Source organism: Ahaetulla prasina, chromosome 1 (assembly GCF_028640845.1).
Source record: "Ahaetulla prasina isolate Xishuangbanna chromosome 1, ASM2864084v1, whole genome shotgun sequence".
NCBI lineage: Eukaryota > Metazoa > Chordata > Lepidosauria > Squamata > Colubridae > Ahaetulla > Ahaetulla prasina.
In genome coordinates, this window is record NC_080539.1 from 95,586,466 (window position 1) to 95,605,657 (window position 19,192).

At 38.4% G+C, this 19,192-nt stretch overlaps 1 protein-coding gene across 6 annotated transcripts in view; it reads left to right on the plus strand.

The window, feature by feature from the left end:
- RGS17 (regulator of G protein signaling 17) overlaps window positions 1–19,192 on the plus strand; it is an 86,851-nt gene that overhangs the window by 28,933 nt on the left and 38,726 nt on the right. Inside the window, exon 1 of one of the 6 annotated variants that reach the window (XM_058169253.1) lies at window positions 7,452–7,473. The exons of the other annotated variants lie outside the window; for them this stretch is intronic. The gene's annotated coding sequence lies outside the window, so the exon portion shown is untranslated. Of the gene's footprint in view, window positions 1–7,451; window positions 7,474–19,192 lie in introns of those variants that run through there. 6 annotated transcript variants of the gene reach the window in all.

Consider the following 19,192-nt stretch of genomic DNA (forward strand, 5'->3'; position numbering starts at 1 on the left):
CCTTCTTCTTGTGATATCAATTTTCTGCAGATGATAATTAAGTCATCTTTAAAACAGAGTTGGAAGGAACCTTGGAGGTCATCTAGTCCTCTGATGGCGAACCTATGGCACGTGTGCCACAGGTGGCATGCGGAGCCATATCTGTGGGCACGCAAGCGTTGCCCTAGCACAGCTCCAGCACGCATGTGTGCACCAGCCAGCTGATTTGCGGGCCTTCCGGGTCCACCAGAAGTTGGGAAATGGGCCGTTTCCAGCCTCCGGAGGGCCTCCGGGGGTGGGTGGGTGAGGAAGGCCTTTTTTGCCCTCCCCAGACTCCTAGAAAGCCTCTGGAGTCTGGGGAGAGCAAAAAATGGTCCTACTGGGCACACCGTGCCATCACGTGCCAAAAGCAGGGGGAGCACGGGGGGGGGGTTGTGTGTGCACATGCGAGGGAGGCAGAGCACATTGAATTATGGGTGTGGGCACGCACAAGTGTGCCCCCCCCCTTGCACTCCCCCTGCTTTTGGCACACGACGGCAAAAAGGTTAGCCATCACTGATGTAGTCCAGCTCCCTGCTCATGCAGGAGACCTATGCTAGGGATTCGAACCACCGAAATGCCGACCGTTCTGATCGACAAGATCGATGTCTTAGCCCAGCGGTTCTCAACCTGTGGGTCGGGACCCCGTTGGGGGTCGAATGACGATTTGCCAGGGGTCGCCTAAGACCATCGGAAATATGGGAAGTATACTTGCAAGTCGAAGAATCGCGCTCCAATGGTTGACTCCACAAGCCAGCTGCAGGCTCTTCAAATCGCTAGCCGAATTCGGCTTCAGGCGCGATGAATTAAAAAAGAGAGAAATCTTTGCTCTGATGTCTCCCTCTCAAGCCAGCTGCAATCACTCCCAATCGCTAGCCTAATCTGGCTTCAGGCGCAATAAACTTAATAGGGGAGGAGTCTCCGCTTTAATGCCTCCGTCCTCAGGGCAATCGCAAGCAGTTCAGATTGCTAGCTAATATGGCTTCAGGCATGATAAATTCGAAACGAAAATAATTTTACGGTTGGGGTCGCCACATCGTGGGGAATTGTATTAAAGGGGTCGCAGCACTATAAAGGTTGAGAACCACTGTCTTAGCCACTGAGCCACCTAGCCAGGCTAGGTGTTCATAGTTCAGATTCCTAAACTTTGGCTAGGCAAAGAAGGGAGAAACAATGCGTTTCCTCACCCCAAACATCTTCACCTCCCCACAAACTCACTTCCACTCCCCTTTCTTCATGGATTTCCCTCCCCCACCCCCCCAAAAAAAATTGTTTGGAAAAACCTGTGAAAACTATTTAATGAACTTCAGAGAGGAGAAGGAGTGAATCATTCTAGTGTTAGAATGTTGAATCGAGGCAGAGTTCCACTTGGAATGTACATGCCACTGAAAAGAATGTGGCGCAGATAGAGAAACGAGAGCCCCATACTGGAGTGTGGATCACGTTTCACAACAGAAAGCAGTTATTACTCATCCACAGCACATAACTTTTGTTAAGTACAGGAGCAGATATGCACCCAACCTGACATTCTTGCCTGCCTGGCATGCAGATGATCGTGAAGCTTGATTCTAGGTAAAAGCAAAATGCATTATTTTGGAACTGTTGAACAGTGAACACAGTAGATCAGTGTTTCTCAATCTTTTAAGATGTGTGGACTTCAACTCCCAGAATTCCTCGACTGGCCTTGCTGGCCGGGGAATTCTGGGAGTGAAATCCACACATTTTAAAGTTGCCATTTAGTGAATGTCCAATCAGCTAACTGTCATTCCTTGTCTTGTCCATTTCTCTAATGCAGTGTTTCTCAACCTTGGCAACGTTAAAATGTGTGGACTTCAACTCCCATAATTCCCAGGCCAGCAAGGCCAGTCGGGGAATTCTGGGAGTTGAAGTCCACACATCTTAAAAGCTGCTAAAGTTGAGAAACACTACATTAGAGAAATGGACAAGACTAGGAATGACAGCTGATTGGACCCAGTTATCTTCCCCATTTTGTTTCATCAAAATGAGGACAACTATCCCATGAAATTGTCACCAAGCTAAATTGTGTTCATTACATGATCTCAGTTTGCATCACACCCAGAAGAAGATTGAAAAAATGTGGATATCAAAATCAAAAATTTAGCACTAACTATTTCCAACAGTTAAATTTGGCAGTGAAATATCAACTGTATTTTAAAATATCAGTTATATCAAACTTGGAAATATTACATATCTGTGATGAATGTTAAAATTGGCTCAGCCTATATAAAACAGTAGCAAATTAAACAGGAAAAAACTGTATGCATAATCTATCACACCACTACCTTTTGGGAATAAGCAATATATTTTTGCAAAGTGCAAAAAAGAGAAGTGGTAGTCAAAAGATAAGGCGTGAAAAAAGAAGAAAGGAAATTAACAAGGTTCAGTTTACAATCAAGTCACTTTTTCATTACCACTGTAATTGCAAACAGTCACTAAATGAGTTGCTAAAAGAAAGACAACTTACACTTCTTTTGGACTATTATTCTGTCCTCATTCATTTATCTCCTAGCCATTCTTGAGTCTATCAATTTTTGTTTTAGCACATATATACTTTCTACGCAAATCATCATCACTGCATTCAACCTGTTTTGGTGTTTTCATATACTGGAGTCACCCTAGATGAGCCTATACTTATTAACTTTTACTGCTCATCATGAGCAAAGTGTTTTTCAGTAAGATGGGGACAGAAGGAATAAATTAACTTCTTACCTTAGCCACAGCAATACCGTATGCAGCCTTTCTGTCAAGCACAGGGAAAATCAGCAAATCACTTGATACTCAAATGAGTATAAAGATTTATTGCAAGCTTAAGGTCTCTACAAGAATCTGACCAACTAGCAGTCAAGGGAAATGAGCGGGAGATAAGACAAACATTCAAGATGGGCTAGACTTAGATCTCTTGTGATCACGCAGGGACTCATGACTTATGATACGTTTGGCCCCTCCCTCAGGTTCAGCCTGATCATCTCCTACAATTTCCTGCTGTTGATAGCAGGTAGCTTTTGGCAAAAGGTAGCCAGTAGATCATAATCACAACCACAGCTTATTTGACTCCAAGCATCCTCACATCATTCTACACAAGCTAGGATTTCTAATTTAGACTTTATTTTTCCATCATCATTCAGTCATTTGCATTAGCCAAGCAGGAAACATACAGAGATCTTGACAAACACTTGGAACTGTAGGATAAATCTATGAAATCAGAAGCTTTCCATTAAACTCACTTAAAAGGAAAAAAAAGATACCATAATCATTAGTTATAAGCATACAGAACTACAAGCAGTTTTTTCTCCCTTCTTCTTGACTTAGTTTGATACCTCTTGTGCCTACTCTTCTCTGGCCATAATCCAAATTCATGCTAGCTGTTTAAATCTCAATCCACACACTAATGCTCCTCAATCTTTTCTCCAACTGACATATCAAAAGGATACTTTTTGTTGGTGGAACTTGCTTGACAGTCTACCTTCCTTGAGCCCAAACTACAAGCCGATCCACAAACAGGGCACACACTAGCAGGCAGAACACACTGTACGTTTTATCTCTTACAAGTAACATGTCAATACAGAATGCTTTATCTCCTATCTTCCTTTTTATCTTCTTAAGCTGCCTGATTTATGAGTAATCTTTCTCTCACTTTAAAGCTTTGCCCCCTTTCTCCTGAGTAATCTTCCTGTATTTTTATTTATTTTTTAGAAAAACTGAGTCTTCTTTGCTAAATTAGCTATTTCCTTTTCTTTTTATTATTATTATTATTATTATTTATTCGATTTCTATACCGCCCTTCTCCCGAAGGACTCAGGGCGGTGTACAGCCAAAATAAAAACAAACAATACAATATACAATTAAAACAAGAATTAAAAAACTTATTACACAATTGGCCTAAGACTTTAAAACATTTAAAATTCTAAAAACCCATTAAAATTCATAATATAAAGTTAAAACCCACAAAAATTTAAGCCAGCCCCGCACGAATAAATAAATGTGTTTTCAATTCGCGGCGGAAGGTCCAAAGGTCTGGTATTTGGCGTAAACCAGGGGGAAGTTTGTTCCAGAGGGTAGGAGCCCCCACAGAGAAGGATCTTCCCCCGTGGGCCGCCAGCCGACATTGTTTGGTGGACGGCACCCTGAGAAGTCCCTCTCTGTGTGAGCGTACGGGTCGCTGGGAGGCATGAGGTAACAGTAGGCAGTCCCATAAGTACCCAGGCCCTAAGCCATGGAGCGCTTTAAAAGTAGTAACCAGAACCTTGAAGTGCACCCGAAACACCACAGGCAGCCAGTGCAGTCTGCGCAGGAGTGGTGTTACATGGGAGCTACGTAGAGCTCCCTCTATCATCCGCGCAGCTGCATTCTGGACTAACTGAAGCCTCCGGGTGCACCTCAAGGGGAGCCCCATGTAGAGAGCATTACAATAATCCAATCTAATTTTCCCAACCAATCTTCCTGGCTTGGTCAGGCATGGTTAGACCAGACCCCTCAGTCTATGTGCTTTCCATGTACCTAGGTCTGCATGCATGCTTTTACACCTACAACTCTATATCTTTTGTATTTTTAAAAAAGATTCTGGATTTCAGCTTTGCTCCTTCCTCAGTTTCCTTCAGTCTTCTGAAATACTGGTCATCCACTTCCTTAATGATGTGAAGAGGGCTCCACGGTCCTCGTTTGTTTAGGTTTTAACAGATCTAGACCAGGGGTGGTATTCACTTACGTTCGATACCGGTTTGCAAATGTGAGCACACGTGCAGGACCTTCTGTGCATGCACAGAGCGTCAAAAACAGGACGTGATGGTGTCTGGGTGGGTGGGCGGAGCCTTCTGCAGCCACCGCTACCGGTTTGCCCAAACTGGATAGAACTGGCTGAATACCATCACTGATCTAGACGTGGTCTCCTGTTACCTTGCTCTTCTCCCTCCCTTAGTCTTTACTGTAAGATAGACGTTGGTAGAAAAAGAAAACTAACCTGGAAAGCAGATTGGAAAATTTGGCCCAATCCTAAATATAGCATTTTTCAAACCAGAAATTAACTCTTTTTTTAAAAAAATCAGTTTGCAAATGTCAAGTGTGTAGTTATTGGCAGTAACCTTTTTATGAAACAAAATGCTTTAAAGAAAAGCAGGTGCACCATCATTCAAAAAGATCTTGCATTTCACAAAGACAGGTTGTTTTTGTGGAATGTACGTCAGACAACTAATCAAAGGGTTGGCAACCATGGACGCTGAGAAAAAAAATGGGCAGAGCTTTGAATTGAAGAAAATTATAGATAGCTCTGCCTCTTGTCACAATGAAAGGTATCACCTGATTATTAATAAGACAAATAAATTATCAGTCAACTTCCCTCTATAATTGCAGCAAATTCTTCATTTCTTTTAGAGTGCTAGAGTGATGTTTTCTCCTGTCTTTCGAGCCATTTGCTTTCCTGATTTAATGGTACTTATATTGCCCCTGCTATCAGGGTTGGTTGGAGCTTCATTTATAGCTCAGCTAGATTTTCTAGGACTTTAAATTTAGGTTAAAAACAAAAGCTTCTCTTTCTCATTGTATTTATGCTCAGGCTAATTTCTCACAAAGGTACAACACACAGTAAGTTCAGTTCAGTAAGTATTAATTTAGCTAGCTCAGTTTGATCTGCCACTTATTACTCAATATTTTATTACGTGATGCTTTATAAGTCAAAACGCCAAGGACTGAACCTGAGGCCTTTTCACCGAATTATACTCTTTTTCTAAGCAATGGATTTACACTATGTTTCTTACAATTTAATGTAGCTGCATTTTTGTTCTTGTTGTTACGATCTATCAAGATCTTAATTCCACTCTGTTAAAGACCTTGGAGTTTTCACATCAAATGATCTAAGTGCCAAAGCCCACTGCAACTACATAGCAAAAAAAGTTCTAAGAATTGTAAACCTAATTTTGCGTAGCTTGTTTTCCAAAAACTCTACACTACTAACCAGAGCATACAAAACATTTGCTAGACCTATTCTTGAATACAGCTCACCTGTCTGGAACCCATACCACATCTCTGACATGAATACAATTGAACGCGTCCAAAAATATTTTACAAGAAGAGTTCTTCGCTCCTCTGAAAACAACAAAATACCTTATACCACCAGACTTGAAATCCTAGGATTAGAAAATTTAGAACTCCGCTGACTCTGACAAGACCTGTGTTTAACACATAGAATCATCTATTGCAATGTCCTTCCTGTTAAAGACTACTTCAGCTTCAATCACAACAATACAAGAGCAAACAATAGATTTAAACTTAATGTTAACCGCTTCAGTCTTGATTGCAGAAAATATGACTTCTGTAACAGAGTTGTTAATGTTTGGAACACACTACCTGACTCTGTGGTCTCTTCTCAAAATCCCCAAAACTTTAACCAAAAACTGTCTACTATTGACCTCACCTCATTCCTAAGAGGACTATAAGGGGCATGCATAAGAGCACAAAAGTGCCTACCGTTCCTGTCCTATTGTTTCCTTTCATTATATCAAATTCATATAGTTATTGCATACTTTTGCTCATATATATGCTTATATGATGTGTTGTTGTTTTATGTTGATGCTTGTGTATGCTTGACAAAAAAGGACTCCTGGCGACCATAGGGACAAGTTCCTGCAGTTTTGTTAGTAAATAGTTCACCAGTATCTTCTTAGGACATAGAGAGAGACTGGCACATAGTCACCCAGCTGGTTTTTTATGCCAAAGGCAGAACTAAAATTCACAGTCTCCCAGGTTCTAATCCAGCACTTTAACCACTAGCTCAAACTGGCTTCCTCTGACTCTACAGTTATTCTTATTCTTTATGTTAATCTTCAACAGGCTTCTGCTTAGGTCTGAAAAAAATATCCGAAAGTTTTAGGAAATTCTAGTACACTGTTCAGAGATGGACAGTGTTGAAGCATCCTCAAGCATTTGCCAAAAATTTGAAATAGTTATAAAAGACATACTATAATTTCTAGACTCATCAGAGTGTCTAGATGTGAAAGGAAGATGGAAGCTGAGCACAGAACTCTAGTTAGGACGCAATCCTAGCAATCGTACACCAAGTTGATGGCATTTGAAAGAAACCTGGGACTTCTTGCTTCTACTTGCTTCTACTTTTTAACTTTGATTCACTATGCCCTTTGGGGCTATTTACTATGTATTTATCTTACTATGTTTTCTTGACTTGAAAATCTTTCTATCCTGTGTCTTTTGATGAATATAAATCACTGAGCCTAAATGTTGATTTTAAGATGCTGAATTCTTATAGCCCTACCTGCTTTTGGAGCTAATTTCCTCATTTCAGATGTGAAGCCTGCCTTTGGTTCAGCTGCAAATAGCTCAAATATGTTGATTTCCCATTGAGACTGATTTATTGGAAAATCTCTGAGATAATTGATATCCTTGTCATAGTTTATTCAGCAGTCAATGAAGGAAAGCATTCTAAAGGTATCTTGCTCTTCTTTATCCAAATTGAATGGATTCACTGTTTCTAACTGTATTTATAATTGGAGGAAGTTCTTAATAGTAATAATGCAGCTAGGGAATTACAAATTTGTGCTAATATCCAGTATAATGTCAGAGAACTGGGGATCTGGCAAAATATAATATTTATGTGGTGGAATTTGAATGCATTAATAGGATTTAAAGTATGAAGCTGGGAATATATATATGACTAACTTCAACTGATTTCTAATTTTTGCGCCAATAGTGAGTAATTTCATTTCAAGAAAAAAATTCAAGCATTACATAAATTATATAAAAAATTCTTTCTTAATATGAAATTACTCACCAGTGGTGCAATAATTAGAAATAGGTTAAAGTTAATCTTTGAATTAAATCACTGGAAAACAACTACAAGGTCCATCATTTTTTTAAATGTTGTTAGCAAAAGTAGTCTTGCATATTTTAAAACTGATGTATAAAGAAATGTATTTATTTATTTATTTATATTTATTAATTTATTTTTCAAGTATGTATTAGATAATAAGTATAAGCATGAATTGAATACATAAAATGAATACAATTAAAGGGAACATTAGGACAGGGACAGTAGACACGCTGGTGCTCTTATGCACGTCCCTTACAGACCTCTTAGGAATGGGGTGAGGTCAACAGTAGCCAGGCTAAGATTAAAATTTTGAGGATTTTGGGATAAAACCACAGAGTCAGGTAGTGCGTTCCAGGTCATATTTTCTGCAATCAAGTTTGGTGAAGTTTACCTTAAGTTTGTATCTATTGTGTGCTTGTGTACTGTTGTGGTTGAAGCGGAAGTAGTCATTGACAGATAGGACATTATAGCAGATGATTTTATGAGCTATGCTTAGGTCATACCAAAGGCGGCATAGATCTAAATTTTCTAAGCCCAAAATTTCAAGTCTGGTGGCATAAGGTATTTTGTTGTGAGCGGAGGAATGGAGGATTCTTCTTGTGAAATATTTCTGGACACCTTCAACTGTATTAATATCCAATATGCTGTGCGGGTTCCAGACAGATGAGCTGTATTCAAGAATTGATCTAGCAAATGTTTTATATGCTCTGTTTGGTAGTGTAATATTACCAGAAAAGAAGCTACGCGAGATTAGGTTTACAACCCTTAATGCCTTTTATTTGAAAGAATTTGAAAGAATTCTACTCTAATAAATTTCTGAAACAGTAAACTGGTGGATACTGATTTATCCTGGGCTACAAAAGATTTTACTCATTTCAGCACTGAATTCATAATATAATTAAGGAAATAAAGTATTTTCTTCAGAATTAACCCCAATGAACTCACAGAAATGTTGATGTGGATATGATTAGGGCTGGCTTTAGCCAAAGAGTACGTAGGCACTAGCCTGGAGTGCCAAAGTTGATAGGCTACCCATTCTTCAGAAAAACAAAAATGCAGATTTTTAGATCCACAGGTGTTCCATCAATGTGGCTAGGGATACCCTTATCTTATCTTACTGTGAAGCATATCATTAAATTATACACACACACCCAGTATATATATATATATATATATATATATATATATGTCTTTGGTTGTTCGGGTTTTCTCCCGTGTAAAATTGGAAGTGTCTTGGCGACATTTCGACGAAGTCTCATTCGTCATCTTCAGGCTTCAGCTTCATGCTTCTGGGAGAAAACCCGAACAACCAAAGACATATGTATATGTTTATGTATATGTATATATATATATGTTTTCTGAGGTTTTCGTGGGTGTTTGTATGTAGGTCTTTGGTTATTCGGGTTTTCTCCCGCGTAAAATTGGAAGTGTCTTAGCTTAGATCCCATGGAGCACCCATGGGATCACCCCTCTCACCTGTCATTGCCAACCTCTACATGGAACACTTTGAAACCCAAGCACTAGAAAAATCTGATCATAAACCCAAACTCTGGCTCAGATACGTAGATGACACCTTCATAATCTGGCCACACGGGAAAGAAAAACTTGACAACTTCCTCACATACCTCAATAGCCTACACCCCAAAATACAGTTCACCATGGAAACAGAAGTTAACAACCAACTTCCCTTCCTAGATGTCTTCGTCTATAAGAAACCCAATGGCTCACTAGGACACACCATCTACCAGAAGAAAACACACACAAACCGCTATCTGCACGCACTCTCACACCACCACCCAGCACAGATCAACTCCATAGCCAAGACACTCATCTCTAGAACAAAACGCTTAGCTGACAAACAACACCTAAAAACCGAACTACACACTCTCACAAATGTACTAACATCCAATGGATTCCAGAGAAATAAGATTACCAAACTAATCCAAAAAGAACCCCCCACTAAAATCCAAGACAGAGAACAAGAAAACGGCACAGCCCTCCTCCCATATATAAAAGGCACCACAGACAGAATCAGCAAGATCCTCCACAAACATAACATCAAGACAGCATTCTGCACAAACCAAAAAATATCCACCATCCTAAGAAACTCCAAAGACAAAATTGAGTTAGAAAATCAAGGAGTATATGAAATCCCATGCACCACCTGCCCCACCACATACATTGGACAAACCAACAGAAGAATAAGTGCACGCATTGAAGAACACAAGAACTCATTCAAAAAAGAGGAACCAACTTCTTCCCTGGTCCAACACTTTAAAGTCACAGGACATGATATTGACTTTAAAAAGACCAGAACTATCGCCAAAACTGAACACTTTAACAACAGAATAATCAGAGAAGCCATCGAGATAGAAAAACGCCCACACAGCATGAACAAACGAGATGATACCTCCCGCCTACCAGCCATTTGGAAACCCGCCCTTATTGACAAACGAGTCCCTAACACGAGGAATGACACCAGACCCACACTCACAAGGTCCACACAGGATGTCACCACCACACATCCACCCAGAAAGCAGACCCAAACCCACACTGATCATGAAGCACGACCAAGGACCAGAAGCCAGACCGCAGCTGCAACATTAGCCATTTCAAACCCCTCCAATCCATACATGCAGCAGACTGACACCCACTATGAAGATGTAGCACGACCACAAAGCCAAACAACAGCTATGCAGCTCACCAGCTCAAATCCCCCTGCAGCACAGACTAGACTGAGCACAACCAAGCCCCCACCAACACAGGACACACCCCCAGCCAATCAGAGCACAGAAAAACCCCCATCCAATCAGAGCACAGCCAAGCTCCCACCCAATCAGTTCAAATCCCCACTAGCAGTTAAAAGGAAGAAACAGCTGCGATCACACATTGCTCCCAGAAGCACGAAGCTGAAGCCTGAAGATGACGAATGAGACTTCGTCGAAACGTCGCCAAGACACTTCCAATTTTACACGGGAGAAAACCCGAACAACCAAAGACCTATATACAAACACCCGTGAAAACCTCAGAAAATATATATATATATATATATATATATATATATATATATATATAAACATATATATATATATATATATAGTTGTTTTGAAATAAGTATCAATGTGTGTAGAGGAGTTTATACTCTTCAATTTCAAAACTGGATTCATTTTTGAAGTGGAGAATATAGGGAGAAGTGGAGAATATAGGGAGAACAGATATCAGACAGATATCAGACCGCCATGGCTGTCAAGGTAGCTCTTATTTCCTAACTTAAGAAAACCTGTTTGCTGTAGTTATTCCAATTTGGCACAGTATGACATCTGGGTAGCATTTTTTTTTTAATGGTGTTGAAAGTAAGCTGAGATCACTCACAGTGACAAGCATGTAACTTGCTGAGAGCCATCTGCGATACTTTCTTTTGATATATTGTTTTCTGAAAACTTTGTGCTGAAAAGATCATAGAACTTTAGTCTGTGAACAATTATACAAATCCTATTCTCCTTCACATACATTAGTTCAAAGGATGAGGAAATTAGAGTCCCTTCTTGTTTGCAGCATTCATCTCAATGTTTAAATTATTTTCCAAATGAGAAAAAGCAGCAAATAAATGTATACTTATATATATATATATATAAGTTTATATAATTTTTTATATAATTTTATTTATTATATATTTATATATTTTATTTATATATTTTATATGTATGACTATAACTTTTTGTTGCTATCACTAAGGGTTAAATTGCAACCTATGACCATCATTTGTATTTTAAATGTTGTACCTTTGATGAAGGTATTTTTTTTCTTTCTTTTTCTTTTTCTTTTCTTTTCTTTTATGTACACTGAGAGCATATGCACCAAAACAAATTCCTTGTGCGTCCAATCACACTTGGCCAATAAATTCTATTCTATTCTATTCTATTCTATTCTATTCTATTCTATTCTATTCTATTCTATTTGAATATGTCAATTAATTTAAGTTAAAGAGTGTCCATAACTAAAGAGAACGATGTGCCATTTTTATCCTAATATGGACATGCCCATGAATGTATGTAAAAGATAGAGTGAAAGATGTCCATTAATCAAAAGCACTGAATAGTATAACAGTCAAATTTTGGATGAATTTAGAAAATTCAGTAAATTAAAGTGAAGCTCAGGAAAGAAATAGTTGAAACATTATATATGAAGGTTTCTCAAACATACATGCAGTTTACATAGATGTTTCAATAAAGGATGACTATATTTCATTGCAGTGGTCCATATATAATCAACATTTATAAACCACTCATTCAAATGTCATAAATGTCATCAGCTCTTCAGTCCATTAACTAACTGGGCTATGCATTTGTCTGTCCAACATTGAAAGACTAGCCTCTTAACAATAAGAATCCTTTTCCATTTTCCGACTGTCAGTAGGAATGTCATTCAAACAGAATGTAAGCATTTAAATATTAAACTTTGCCTCAAAGTCAAGATATACAATTACTTCATCCTGAAGCATAATAACTTTAAGACATTACAAAAACATATTTTAATGAAGTTGTTCAAATAAGCCATCATTTCAGAACTGTTGAGAATTTTGGTACTGAGGTTAACAGTTTTTTACAGGAGCCAGGCATGGCTAGTCTAGAGAAGAGAATGACCAGGGGAGATATGATAGCAGTGTTCCAATATTTGAGGGGCTGCCACAGAGAGGTGGGTGGTCAAGCTATTTTCCAAAGCACCCAAAGGCCAGACAAGGAATAATGGTCAAGGAGAGATTCAACCTAGAAATAAGGAGAACAATCAACCAATGCAACAGCTTGCCTTCGTAATTTTTGGGAGCTTCATTACTGGAGGCTTTCAAGAAGAGATTGGACTGCCATTTGTCAGAAATGGTGTAGGGTCTCCTGCTTGGACTAGATCACCTACAAGGTCCCTTTCAACTCTGTTAATCTGTAAAAAAAAAGTTTTCATGTATTAGTTAAAATAGAGATCTCCTATTCCTATTTGCATATAAAATTTATTTAACAGATATTTATAGAGACTAATCAGGGGCTTTTTTGTTGTAGTATTTAGTGATCCTTTCTAACAATTGTCCTATTGTTAGGCTGGGACAGATGACAGCATTGTTTCTCTTCTTATCATTTAGGGCTCCAAATGTTTGTACCCTGTGACCCATTAAGTGTCGTACCTTATGATTCTTGACGAATGTATCTTTTCTTTTATGTACACTGAGAGCATATGCACCGAGACAAATTCCTTGTGTGTCCAATCACACTTGGCCAATAAAAATTCTGTTCCATGATTGACACCGGAATATATCTTCATCTTCCATGGAACATCATCCCAAGGCTTAAGAAGCCCAAGACTTCTTAAGGATACCAAGAAAGTTTTTTTAAAAAAAAAAATCTATATCCTTGATTTAATAAAAGTGATATTGGCATTTCTGTAGAGAAATGCAAATGTTGAGAGGAGGATTAATTCAAGGAAGAGTGAAAAGAATCACACATGGAATAGAAAAAAATCAATAAATATCTCTCCTCTCTTATTCTACTATCAAGATTACCCAGAAAAACTTATAGGAGACTCAAAGGGTTTTTCTGCTTAAAGCCAGTTCTAGTTTCTGTGCCCATTTGCTTTCCTTGTATTTTTCTTTATAACAAGTCCATTCTTTCTAAAGTATTTTTCCTCTATAGTACTTTTTCTCTCCACTAGTATTGATTTTGGGAAAGGATATGGCAATTTTAGTCAAAGACGCACCTTTGTCCCCCCAAAAAGAGAGTGAAAATCGGGGTGCATTTTATACTCCGAATGTAGCTCCACCCAGCTTCTCAAAGGCAGGTTTCAGAGGCTGAAAAAAGCATCAGAAACGAAGCTTCAGAAAAAAAAAGCCCCCAAATAAAGCTTCAGAAAAGAAGCCCCCAAACAGAGCTTCAGGGGCTTTTTTTCTGAAGCTGTTTTGGAGGCTTTCAGAAGCAGAAAAAAGTTTTTTCTGAAACAGAGTTTCAGAAGTTTCAGAGGCAGAAAAAAAAGCCAAAAAAAAAAAAAAAAGCAAGGCACAGAGCTTACAACCAAGGAACCTTTTGCTAAAATTCACCTCTGGGAACAGCTGATTGGGGGTATTCCGGGAGGCCAGTCCACCTGCCAATCAGCTTTTTTCTTATTTTCCTCCCCAAAAGCTAAGGCACGTCTTATATTCTGGTGCATCTTAAACTCCAAAAAAACCAAAAAAAACCAGTACATTGTTCTTTCTATTACTAAGAGGTAGTCTTGTCATTCTAGGAATGTTGTACTGGGTTTTGTCCTTCAAAAGAGGAGAAAACAAAAGTAGAAAAGAAGAATATTTGCTTCAATACATGACTACTCCTAGACAACTTTCATGATTATGTTTGAACTGTTCACTTTGTAGAAAGTTAGGGTCAAAGTGGGATTCAAGGGGACAAAAAAAATTCCAGGTATAATATTGAATTAAAAGTGTTATTAAATGAACAATGGAGAGAAATATAAAAACTGAGGGAAGCAGAAGCAAAAACAGAAAACCCAAAAGATTTTAAAGGCTATTTTCTGTCAAGGAAAAGTTTTGTGTGTAAATGTGGTATAACTTCAAAAAAGAAAAGTATCATTTAAAAAAAACACAACCTCTTCTTGTTTGCCAGATGGTGCATATTTAATATTGGCAAGCTTTGCTAATGGTTCTTTAGAATCTAATTGTCAAAAGAGGAAAGTACTTGATTTAAAATGGTCAGAGAACAATGGCTACAATACTGAAGTGAAATACTACATTTGGTTGTAATCCTGGACACATGCATTAGAATTGGACTCTCTGAAGTAACTGGGATTAATCTGGAGTTAAAATAACATTGCACTACTCGTCTTTGACTTCTTTGAGAAATGAATGTAATAAGGGTTGAATGGAAGATAAATACTAAGGCTATATACTAATGGTTTAGATATTCAGGTCAAACATCCAATCAAATCTTCAAATCAAACTAGCTTTCCGAATTGAATTGGATAGTTGATCTAAATCATCAAATAAGATTCTTTAGAATCAATTCAGATAATTTTTTATTTGCAACAACAATGGCTTATTCTAGATTAGTTTGGAAATCTTAATTAAATCAATCTAAGCTGATGGTTTGGAATGAACATCTGAATCACATCAGTATTCACGTTGAATTTTCTCTGGTTTTTTTACCTTTATTCGTGATCTTTTTTCTGTTTGCATGCAGTAATTGATGCTGTTTCTAGTATGATGATGCTATAATCAAAATAAAGGTCACGTTATGTCACAGTTTTCTACACAAGGAATTATGGGCACTGGCTGTAGAAAATAGAAGTGGATAGACCAGGATGTTTTAGATGCCACTTGCATAGTACCTGACTATTGGAATTTATAAGAGTTGTAATTCAAATCACTTGAAGTAGGTTGTCTATCCTAATGCAGAAAGTCATAGAATCATAGAATTTATGAAAGTGTGGTGCAGTGCAAGAGCCACAGCGGTGGCACAGTGGTTAGAATGCATTGAAAGCTAACTCACTGTTCACTGCCAGAGTTTGATTCTAACTGTCTCAAGGTTCAGTCAGCCTTCCATCCTTCCGAGGTCAGTAAAATGAGGACCCAGATTGTTGGGGTCAATATGCTGACTCTGTAAACTGCTTAGTTGTAAAGCATTGCGCAGCTATCTATAAGCCTATTGATATTTAGTCCAATACCTGCTCAATGGAGGAACCCACTAAATAAGTTTTAAAATCTTCAGAGGGATGAGCCACAACTCTCCTTACTCGGTTTTCTCGGTTTTCCGAGTTTTCCGGAAAACTCGGTTTTCCGACTGCACTTCAAGGTGTTGGTTACCACCTTTAAAGCGCTCCATGGCATAGGACCGGGATATCTTCGGGACCGCCTTCTGTTACCACATGCCTCCCACCGGCCGGTACGCTCCCATAGAAAGGGCCTCCTCAGGGTGCCATCAGCCAAACAGTGCAGGCTGGCGACCCGCAGGGGGAGAGCCTTCTCTGTGGGGGCACCTACCCTCTGGAATGAGCTTCCCCCAGGACTTCGACAACTTCCAGACCTCCGGACCTTTCGCCGCGAGCTTAAAACATATCTATTCTTTCGAGCAGGACTGGCTTAATAGGGTTTTTTAAATATGGATTTTATTGGGGTTTATTTTATATTTTGTATTGTATTTTAAATTTAGGCTATTGGAATAAGTTTTTTAAATATTGTTTTTATTGAAATGTATCGTTTTATTTTATCTGCCTGTTCACCGCCCTGAGTCCTTCGGGAGAAGGGCGGTATAAAAATTAAATAATAATAATAATACACACACACACACACACACACACACACACACACATAATAATAATAATAATAATAATTATTATTATTATTATTATTATTATTATTATTATTATTATTATTATTATTATTATTATTATTATCTGCTCTGTTGGGAAATACATCCTAATATCCATTCTGAATTGCCTTGCTTTCAATTTTAACCTGTTGACCATTGTCCTGTTTTCAGTTTCAATAAAAAAATAAATCAATAATGAACCAGAACCAAATTTTTCAGCCGAAATCATGATCATCTCAAGACATTTCGCTGCTTGAGACAGAAAACTCAGCAGGATTGTGATCTAAACCTAACTCAGCCTTAGCAATAAAAAGCATCTTCCCTTGCCCCCGGACACAACAACTGATTTGTGTAATGGAATGGACAAGAGGGATTTTCTGGCATGCCCAATTTTGTCTTCGGTGAGAAAAGGTTTATGGCTTCTCAGCAACAGCTGCCACACTCTGTCTAATTGTAGAACTGGCCCTAGCGACGGTCTTTACACTTTACGCTTAGTCATAGACTGGTGAGTGTTAATGAGGAGGGTGGAATATGTGTAAATATATAGGTTAACAATGCTGGTGGCAGTCCTATATCTGTCAAGATTCCATTTCATGACATTGTTTCAAGGCCACATGCTAATTCCATGCTAATTACTTTTATGGACAGAATGCAGTATGTGGAAATTAATTATTCCTAAATATGGCAGCAGGTGTCTGTGCAGCTTCTATGCAGTTTACAGCGAACTATGCTACATAGGGCAGCTTGCTGTTTAATTATAAAGGACTACAAAACAATCTTGGTCTATAAATGAAATTAATAATAACGTTTTCTCTAACTTGCTTCTGCTCAATGGTGTCCATCAGTGAATCAGCTGATTGATTGCTTCTCTAAGTAGAAATGACAATACCAATATTAGTGGCAACTAATAGAGGATGCTGCTGGAATAAACGATATGTGCAGTTGTGCTCCTCTGAGAAATAGAAATACTTGGTTGTTTCACTCAATATGTTGCCCAGAAACACTCAATCTATTCTTTGGACCCTATGCATCTAAAGTAGAAGTCATATAAAGATTTAGACTACTGAAATAAGTAGGATATATTTTGGGGCATAAGGACACATGGATATGAACTATAGGAAATTGTTTTATCTATTCATCCATCTATCCTTGATGGGTTTTTAAAATCATTCATAAATTTGCTTAGGCAACACACAGCAAGTAATATATTGGATCTGCTAAATATGGTCTTCTTGTTTCCTTAAATATTGAAGACATATATAGGACCAGACAGAAAGAAAGGAAAAACATAACATGATATACTGAATATGTTACTGACAGATTTCTGCTGAAACCAATTAAGAGAACACTTAATTGGTTTCAATAGAATAGAATAGAATAGAATAGAATAGAATAGAATAGAATAGAATAGAATAGAATAGAATAGAATAGAATTTTTTATTGGCTAAGTGTGATTGGACACATAAGGAATTTGTCAATGTATATGCTCTCAGTGTACATAAAAGAAAAGATACGTTCATCAAGAATTCTAAGGTACAACACTTAATGATAGTCATAGGGTACAAATAAGCAATCAGGAAACAATATCAATATAAATCGTAAGGATACAAGCAACAAATTTACAGTCATGCAGTCATAAGTAGGAGGAGATGGGTGATGGGAATGATGAGAAGATTAATAATAGTGCAGATTGACAGTGTTGAGGGAATTATTTGTTTAGCAGAGTGATGGCATTCGGGAAGAAACTGTTCTTGTGTCTAGTTGTTCTGGTGTGCAGTGCTCTGTAACGTCGTTTTGAGGGTAGGAATTGAAACAGTTTATGTCCAGGATGTGAGGGGTCTGTAAATATTTTCACAGCCCTCTTTTTGATTCGTGCAGTATACAGGTCCTCAATGGAAGACAGGTTGGTAGCAATTGTTAACCCAGTTTATTTATTTTATTTATTTATTTATTTATTTTTCGCATTTTTATACCGCCCTATCTCCCTAGGGACTCAGGGCGGTTTACAGCCGGATAAAACATACATATAAATACAAAATAAAACATCAATTAAAAAACTTATTACATAAGGCCGAATATTTAAAAATAGCAATACAAATAATAAAAACCCCATTAAAACCAAATTCAAAATTTAAAATTCTAGTCCAGTCCTGCGCAGATAAATAGATGTGTCTTAAGCTCACGGCGAAAGGTTCGAAGGTCAGGAAGTTGGCGGAGTCCTGGGGGAAGTTCGTTCCAGAGGGTGGGAGCCCCCACAGAGAAGGCCCTTCCCCTGGGTGTCGCCAGTCGGCATTGCCTGGCCGACGGCACCCTGAGGAGTCCCTCTCTGTGAGAGCGCACGGGTCGGTGAGAGGCATTCGGTGGCAGCAGACGGTCCAGTAAGTAACCCGGCCCTATGCCATGGAGCGCTTTGAAGATAGTTACCAGAACCTTGTTTAGTTTAACTATTATGGAGATCTCTAAAGGATACAAACAAACAAAAAATGCAGAATTTTTTCTTGCAGACTGGAGAATCTTGCTCCCATAATTTGGTGATGAGGGAGGCAGCAGGGATACTCAGCATTAAACAATGTTACCTTCATTATACTGACCTATGCATCATTCATCTGCTACATGTATGGACCACCAGAATCTGAACAAAGATCATATTCTGCCTGTAATAATAGTAACAATGACATAGCCAAGGATTTGGCAGAACAGAGTTCCTAGATCAGGGCTGTCAAACTCTTGGCCCATGGGCCAGATGCATTACATGTCGATGCCCGGTTTAGTGAAGGGGGGAAAAGTCCCAATACGTCATATGAGACCGCCGTGATGACATGAGTTTGATACCCCTGTCCTAGATGGTAGCATACATCTCATTTCATATGTTATAAAGCTGAATTGAACAATACCACATTCTCCTATATTACCTAGATATTAGATATACTTTTCTGTTGCTCATTGTCACGTTTCATGTAAACAATGCCTACATCTAGGTATCTCCAGTACAATTCTT